Source organism: Otolemur garnettii, unplaced genomic scaffold, assembly GCF_000181295.1.
Source record: "Otolemur garnettii isolate 467f Iridium unplaced genomic scaffold, OtoGar3 scaffold00152, whole genome shotgun sequence".
In the NCBI taxonomy this organism is placed as follows: Eukaryota; Metazoa; Chordata; class Mammalia; order Primates; family Galagidae; genus Otolemur; species Otolemur garnettii.
In genome coordinates, this window is record NW_003852547.1 from 3,675,314 (window position 1) to 3,683,490 (window position 8,177).

The 8,177-nt window shown below is 52.1% G+C and overlaps 1 protein-coding gene across 1 annotated transcript in view; it reads left to right on the forward strand.

Moving 5' to 3' along the window:
* The first annotated feature begins 6,504 nt into the window (after window positions 1–6,504).
* Window positions 6,505–8,177, forward strand: part of ARHGAP35 (Rho GTPase activating protein 35) — a 134,086-nt gene continuing 132,413 nt past the window's right edge. The window contains exon 1 of the mRNA XM_023518940.1: window positions 6,505–6,645. The gene's annotated coding sequence lies outside the window, so the exon portion shown is untranslated. The remainder of the gene's footprint in view (window positions 6,646–8,177) is intronic.

An 8,177-nucleotide genomic window follows, 5' to 3' on the forward strand; every position in this document is an offset into this window, starting at 1 on the left:
AATGGGTCTGTTCATTTGGGCCGCAAGCTGAGGGGAAGGGTCGGGCTCGCTTCCCAGCATACTGCGCGACCGTTTTTTCCCTGTCAAGAGAATTGACTCCAGATGCATTCTGGGAGTGGCAAAAGGAACGTCTTTCCTGGGGACAATTCCCGACACGCTTTCGCGGCAATCAAGGCGGGCGTTGCATTCTGGGAAATGTAGTTTTCTAACCTCCTACGCACTGTCTGAATGTGCTGAGAATAGTAGTTTTACAGAAACTGCGTTGAGTAACCACAAATCTAACTGTCCTTCTATTCTCTTTTTTCTTTTTTTTTGAGACATAGTCTGACTATGTCGCCCTCGGTAGAGTGCTATGGTGTCACAGCTCACAGCAACCTCAAACTGTTGGGCTTAAAAATTCTTTTGCCTCGGGCGGTGCCTGTGGCTCAGTGAGTAGGGCACCTGCCCCATATACTGAGGGTGGTGGGTTCAAAACCAGCCCCAGCCAAACTGCAACAAAAAATAGCCTGAGCGCTGTGGCGGGCACCTATAGTCCCAGCTACTTGGGAGGCTGAGGCAAGAGAATCACCTAAGCCTAAGAGCTGGAGGTTGCTGTGAGCTGTGACGCCACTGCTCTCTACCAAGGGTGACAAAGTGAGACTCTGTCTCTAAAAAAATAAAAGAAATTATTTTACCACACCCACCTATTTTTTTGGTTGTAGTCGTCGTTGTTTGGCAGGCCCGGGCTTGTGTTTGAACCCGCCAGCTTCAGTGTACGTAGCTGGTGCCTTAGTCGCTGAGCTACAGGCCCCAAGCCTGTCCTTATATTCTTTGTCCAGTGCTTTGTTTAAAATATGCTAAGCATTTCCTTGTGGGAGGACAATGGTTTAAGAGCCTGAATTTGCTGGCTGGGCTTGATGGCTCCCTCCTGTAATCCTAGCACTCTCGGAGGCTGAGGCGGTGGATTGCTTGAGCTCACAAGTGCAAGAACAGCCTGAACAAGAGCAAGACCCCATCTCTAAAATATAGCCTGGCGTTGTGGCAGGCGGGCGCCTGTAGTCCCAACTACTCAGGAGACTGAGGCAAGAGAATCGCTCGAGCCCAAAAGTTTGAGGTTGCTGTGATCTATGACGCTACAGCACTCTACCCAGGGTGACAAAGTGAGACTCTGTCTCAAGAAAAACAAAACTGGGCGGCGCCTGTGGCTCAGTGGGTAGAGCGCCGGCACCATATACCAAGGGTAGGAGGTTCAAACGCGCCCTGGCCAAATTGTAACAACAAAAAAAAATAGCCAGATGTTGTGACAGGCACCTGTAGTCCCAGCTACCTGGGAGTCTGAGGCAAGAGAATTGCCTAGGCCCAGGAGTTGGAGCTTGTTGTGAGTTATGTGACACCCCGGCACTCTACTGAAGATGACAAGGTGAGACTCTTATCTCTACAAAAAAAAGAAGAAGAAGAAGAAGGAGAAGGAGGAAAAGAAAAACAAAACTAAACGAACAAACAAAAAAATCCTGAATTTAGGAGTCAGAACTGTGGACCAGGCATGGTGTAATCCTAGCACTCTGGGAGGCCAAGGTGGGTGGATTGCCTGAGCTCAGGAGTTCAAGACCAGCTTGAGCAAAGTGAGACACCCCACCCCCTACTAAGAATAGAAAAAAACTAGCCTGGTGTTGTGGTGGGTGCCTGCAGTCCCACCTACTAGACAAGATATTTGCTTGAGGCTAGCACTCTGTGAGGCTGAGGCAGGCGGATAGCTTGAATTTGTGATTCAAGACCAGTCTGAGCAAAAGCGAGATCCTGTCTCTACTAAAAATAGAAAAACTGAGGCAAGAGGATCGCTTGAGCCCAAGAGTTGGAGGTTGCTATGAGCTATAATGCTATAGCACTCTACCTAGGGTGACAGCTTGAGACACTGTCATTAAAACAAAAAAGATACTTGCTTGAGATTGAGGTTACTGTGAGCTATGATGATGCCCAGGCATCATCAGTTTCACTCAGGTACATACTTAGCAGAAGTATGTACTTATGTTTACCAAAAGATATCTAGACTTCATAGTGACACTATTCAATGTAGAAACTACTTAGACTGTCACCAATTGTAGAATGGGTAGATACATCATAGTTAATCCATACAGTGGAATAGAACTGTATTCCAGAATAAATCATCTATACCTACACACAATAATGTGGATGAATCTGACAACGTTGGTCATGAGAAGCTGGGGACAAAAGAATGTATGATGCCATTTGTATAAAGTATGAAAATAAGGCTCCGCGCCCATAGCACAGTGGTTACGGTGCCAGCCACATACACCGAGAGTGGCGGGTTCGAACGTAGCTGGGCTTTGTGGCAGGCGCCTGTAGTCTGAGCTACTTGGGAGGCTGAGGCAAGAGAATCGCTTAAGCCAAGAGTTTGAGGTTGCCGTGAGCTGTGACGCCATAGCACTCTACCGAGGGCGACACAGTGAGATTCTGTCTGAGAGAGAGAGAGAGAGAAAGAGAGAGAGAGAGAGAGAGAGAGAGAGAGAAAGAAGTTCCTCACGTATTCTTCCATCAAATATTTAGTGCGGGCAAGCTAAACACCAAGGCAGGTGCTGAAACTATACTGTGTCTCCGCCTCTTGTTGCTTTGGTGATTGGCTGCCCTTCCGACCAATGGCTGAAGAGTCCACCGCTCTTTGACAGCCCAGAGGCAATCAACTCGCTGCAGCTTCCTCAGTTCTGTTTGCAGGCGGCGCTGTGGTCTCATTGGCTCCCTGGTCACCACCGACCTGATTCCCAACCTTTTTGTGATTCTTGCAGACTCTCGGGAATGGAGAAAGTATACCCCAGCACCCCACACTCTTTGCAAAATCCTGTGAATTATTTTTGCCTGTGCTTCTCTCCAATGTGGGGCCAGGATCCTGTACCCTACCTCGTACCAACCCCAGCTCTCTGGTTGGTGTGACCTCTGGCCATTCGGGGCCCTAATGCGATACTTGGGAAATCTTGACAGCAGCACAAGCCGGCAGTCGGCTCTTCTCTCCGTCGGCTAATTGTTTACTCGGTTGTTTATTTGTCCTGGAGTGGAGGCTAACCGGGTGCGCGGGGGTGGCTGCCCCCAGGGAAGCCTGCTTCCTGTGGTTGGCTTGCTAGTTACCCTCCGCCCTCTGGCGCACTGGAAAAAATTGCAGGGCTGAGAATGTCCTTCTTGATGGTTCTGTTCATGCAACAGAACACTATCTGAGCCTCCGCCTCGCGCCTAGATCCACAAAACACTGCCTATCCCTTATTTTGTGCCTGGCTCTGTACTAGGGGCATTGACAGCGATTGAAACAGCCCTAGCCCTACCACCACGGGCTCACGGTCAGATGGAAAAGATCTTTCACCAGACAGGGATGACCCAGGGTGGTCAGGACTTGAAGGGGAAACCTAAGGAGCTGTGGGAGCCTAAAGGGAGCACCTGACTCAGGCTATCAGTGTGGGAGGATCTCTTGGGAGAGGGGACAGCTAAGCTAGCATCTGAATGATGGAATTAGTCAGTGGACAAGGATTTTGTCTTTTTGGCGACTATGTCCTCAGTGCTTACCATTACCTTTAACATTGAATTCGTTTGTTTAGAAGGTCAGATAATTAAGTTTGCCAACTCATCCTAGAAAAAGTGCTACATATCTCACTGCTGAATATCACTACAGTCACCTTTGATGTACTCCCCTTGGTCATCATATCCATTAACAAGTGTTTACTGTGGGCTATTTGTCAGAATTTGGAATTAGCCAGAGTCACTATTTCAAAGAGTTCATACATAAAATGGTGACACTAAAGCCAAAACTTCAAACCACATTGAAGTGCTATGAGGAAAAGATAGGCATGTAAGTCACCTGGTTCCATATCTCAAATCTTTTACTTACTAGCTGTGTAACCTCTTTGTACCTAATAATCTACTCATAAGGTTGTTGTGAGGATTAAGTTAGTATGTCTAAAGTGTTTTAGGGCTCAGCACCTATGGCTCAAGGGGCTAAGGTGCCAGCCACATACACCTAAGGTGGTGGGTTCAAAACCAGCTGGCCACCAAACAACTATGACGGCTGCAACCAAAAAAAATAGCCAGGCATTGTGGCGGGCACCTGTGGTCCCAGCTACTTCGGAGGCGCAGGCAGGAGACTTGCTTGAGCCCAGGAGTTGGAGGTTGCTGTGAGCTACGATGCCACAGCACTCCACCCAGGGGGACAGCTTGAGGCTCTGTTTCAAAATAAATAATGTTGCCTGGCTTAAAGTGTTCATTTTTATTAAAGAATGAAGGGTCAAGCCAAATCTGGGAGGTTATTCTGAGAAAATGACTTCAAACTGAGGCTTAAAGGATAAAGGAGTCGATGGGCTATAAAACAGGGGATGGGGAACCCTGGGTACACAGTGAGCCAACTGTCTCTCTTCTCCAGGTGCTGGCATTTCGCAAATTTCCCAAGATTGGAAAAACCTGGAACACCTCATAAGCATCATAGAGATTTTTTTTTTTTTTGAGACAGAGCCTCAAGCTGTCCCCCTGGGTAGAGTGCCATGGCATTACAGCTCATAGCAACCTCCAACTCCTGGGCTCAAGCGAGTCTCCTGCTTCCGCCTCCCAAGTAGCTGGGACCACAGGCGCCCGCCACAACGCCCGGCTATTTTTTGGTTGCCGTCATTGTTGTTTTGGCGGGTCCGGGCTGGGGATTCGAACCCGCCACCTTAGGTATACGTGGCTGGAGCCTTAGCCGGTTGAGCTATAGGCGCCGAGCCAGCATCATAGAGATTAATTTGAAGCAGGGGTATCCCAGCTCCACCCCCCTCTTCCGGGTGTTCCCTCAAAGTGATCTCAAAAGTCACTTACACACACTTACGCATCAGTTTGCAATGACAACCCGTGCACTAGACTTGATGGTCCACAGTGCTTAAAGAAAAGTTAAAAAAAAAAGTCTCTAACATCTAAAAGTCAGAACTCATGCATTAAAAGTGTTAAATTAAAAAGAAAGTCAATGGAAATGACCTTTAATCGGTAAAAGCTTTATTTAATGGGATTAATGTTAAAACGAATCCATATAGTTTTGACAAGGCTTATGGAGCGCTTAATACGTGCAAGACATTATTTTCTGCGCTTTACAAGTATAACCTATTTGATTCTCAGAGCAATCCTGTGAGGGTACGATCGTTGCCTCACTTTATGGATAAAGAGACTGAGGAAAGAAATACAAATTCAGTAGGAAACATAGCTTTTCTTCATGCATTCCACAAATATTGGCTTGGCGCCCGGGAAAGCTCATCTTGCACTATGTGTACTTCCGGAGAAGTCCCAGAGGAACCCCTCCTCAAACCAGAGGAGTCAAGGGTTACAGCGGTGCCCTGTATCATCACTATTACTTCCCCTCCAGGTGCCCAAACTGACACCTAATTTGCAGGCATTTGCCCAATGCTGAATCTGAGACCAGGTCTGCACAAAGACCCAGGGAGTCTTCCCCTCTCAGGCAAACGCAGAATGAAGAACTAGTACCACAACGTGCTCGATGTCTGCAGATTTTCTTCACTGCTGGGGGAAAGAGCACGCGCTCTTCTTCTCCGCCTCTTTTTACGGGACGACTTATTGCGGAGCTGGGATTGGGCCGAAGAGAGCCACGCCTCCTCGTGTCCCCCAATTAGCTCTCTCAGTAGTTAGCGCCCTCCTTCTCAGCTCCGCCCCACCGCCCCACGTTACGTCGCCCCTTCACTCCTGTTATCCCGGGGGCTGCGGCTCACGCGGCAAACCCACCTCCCCTTTCATCCCATTGGCTGGTCAGGTCCCGCGTGAGCGGGATCGCGCCCTTCGCCCCCGCCCCAAAGCCGGGCCATCCCGCTCCGGTCTTGCTTTCTCCAGGAGCCAGTGTGAGGCGGCAGGTCGGCAGCTAGTGGTACGCGCAAGGACGCGCTCTTGCCGCGGGCCACTCCCTCCGCCTTGCGCCAGCAGCCGCGCCGGCTGGCAGTCCTTCCCGCGCACGCGCACTTGCCCACTCCGCTCCCTCTGCCGGTTCGCCGGTCGTCTCGCGCTGGGTCTCGCGCCGCAGCAGCCGCAATAGCGGCATTTTTTGTGGCGCAGGCGCACTGCACACTCCTCACCCGCACCCAGACCGAGGTCTCGGCTGTGGCAGTGAGCTCCTTGGGAACGCACGCGCTCTTTCTTCTCCCCGCTGACCTGCGCTAGTCATCCCTTGGCGAGGCGCGCTCAGGGGCCGTTATCCTCCTGGAACTGTCCTCCCGCCACGCACGCGCGGTAGTGAGGGGGCGCGCGCGCGGGAGCGGCAGTCGCCATTGCGAGGGAGGGCGGGAGAGACCGAGCGAGGCTGGTCCGCCCTCCCCCTGGTTCCCGCCCCTCCCCCCTTCCCCTCCCCGTCCCCCGCCCCGAGGGAGAGCCGCGGCGCGGCGGGAGGAGGAGGTGGTGGAGGAGGCGGAGGTGGGGGAGGAGGAGGGGGTGGCGGAGGAGCCCCCGGTGGAGGAGGAGGAGATGGTGGAGGAGGAGGAGATGGCGGGCTCCACGGGGAGGGTCCGCTCGGCCCCCCGCCGCCGGAGCCGCTGCCGCCGCCTCAGCCGCCGCTGGACTAGGAGCAGGGGAACATGGCGCCGGGGCCACCGTTGCTGCTTCTGGGATTCCCGAGGCCGGGGCCGCGCTGAAGGCGCCCAGCTGGTGAGTGCGCGAGCTCGCGAGCCCCGGGCGGCGAGGCCGGGCGCCGCCCCGCTGCAGGGTCCGGGGGGAGGCGGGGACCGCGGGGCCCGGAGCCCGCGAACAATGGAGGAGTTGGAGGGGGAGGGGAGGGAGCGGCCCCCCAGCCCCCCGAGCCCCGCTATCCCCGTCGATTCGCGCTTTGGCCCGGCCCGCGGGGCCCGTCTGCCCTTCGGACCTGCCCCTGCCCGCTCTAACCTTGCCGTCCCGGCGTCTGCCCTCACCCCGGACCCATTGGGATCTTGGCGTCTGCTCCAAGCCCCCCCATTTCAGCTACCGTGTTCCCAGTTTAGCGCCCTTCTTTCCTTTTGCGTCTCTCAGCAATGCCTTTCGCTCCTCCTGGATCCTGCGTTGCTTACGAGACCCACCTTCTCAGTGACCCTTCTGCATCCCTTAATTTTGGCTCCCATTTCTGAGATCCATGACCCTCTGCCTTTTCTCCGATTCTGCTCACAGCCCTTTAGATCTGTTTCTGGCCCCTTTTTGACCTACCGTGCTGTTATTCTTTTCTCAGAATCTGTTGCACCCCCAGGAGCTGTCCCTTTAGGACCTGCGGTTCCACTTCTTTGGAGATCCGTCTGAGACCCCTGTTCATGGGCACTGCTGCCCCATATTTTCCCCTTGGACGTAATCCCACCTACCTCTAGGGCCCTAGTGCTCACATTTCTGTCCCTGCCTTCTCATAAAACCTGCTGCACCCTAAGGATGCCCCTCTGCTGGCTCTCTGACCCATTCCCAGATCAGTCACTTCAGTCCTCTGTCCACTCTTGGACTTGGATGCACCACAGTGGCCTCCTCGCCATCTCAGCTCTTGCTCCCATTTGTCATTTCATTTCAGACCCATTTCTCGCTTCCAGACCTTTTTGTCTACCTTCTCGGCCCCTTGCCTGCTCTCAGATCTTGCTGTGCTCCCCTAACCTGTTTGCTTTCAGACTCTGCCTTCCCAGGAAGCAATCTCCTCCCCTTTCTCTGACCCTGCAGGTCTCTCATTTCTGCCATTCACTTACCTAATCTCTCCATAATTCGGTCTCCCTCAGCTTAAGCTTTGCCTCAGTGTTCTCTTGGAAGTTTCCTCATCTTACCACCTCCTTTTTGGTATTCCTCTGAGCTACTCCATTCATTTGTTTCCCCCTTCTTAGGGCTGTCTCCCTTTCAGTTCTCTGCCTAAAATCTGCTTCTCTCTTTGCTCCAAGTTCTCTCCTCCCCATTTTGGCCCTTAGATTTGCCCTTTAGCTTGCTATACCTCTGATAAATCTGACCCATCCCCATTCCATTCTGCATCCCATCCTGCCCATAGATCCTGTTCGCAACTGCTCTTTCTCATTTGTTTGATTCTGCCTCTGTCCTGTTTGTTTAGTGTATTTTTTCGCTTGTCTGCCCCTTTGGAGCTGTCCACTTGCTTGCATATTTTTGGACCTGTTTTTAAAATTTTCTATTGCTGTCTGTTCTTGGAGTAAGTCCTCTATAGCATCAGTTTTCTTTTCTTTTTTTTTTTT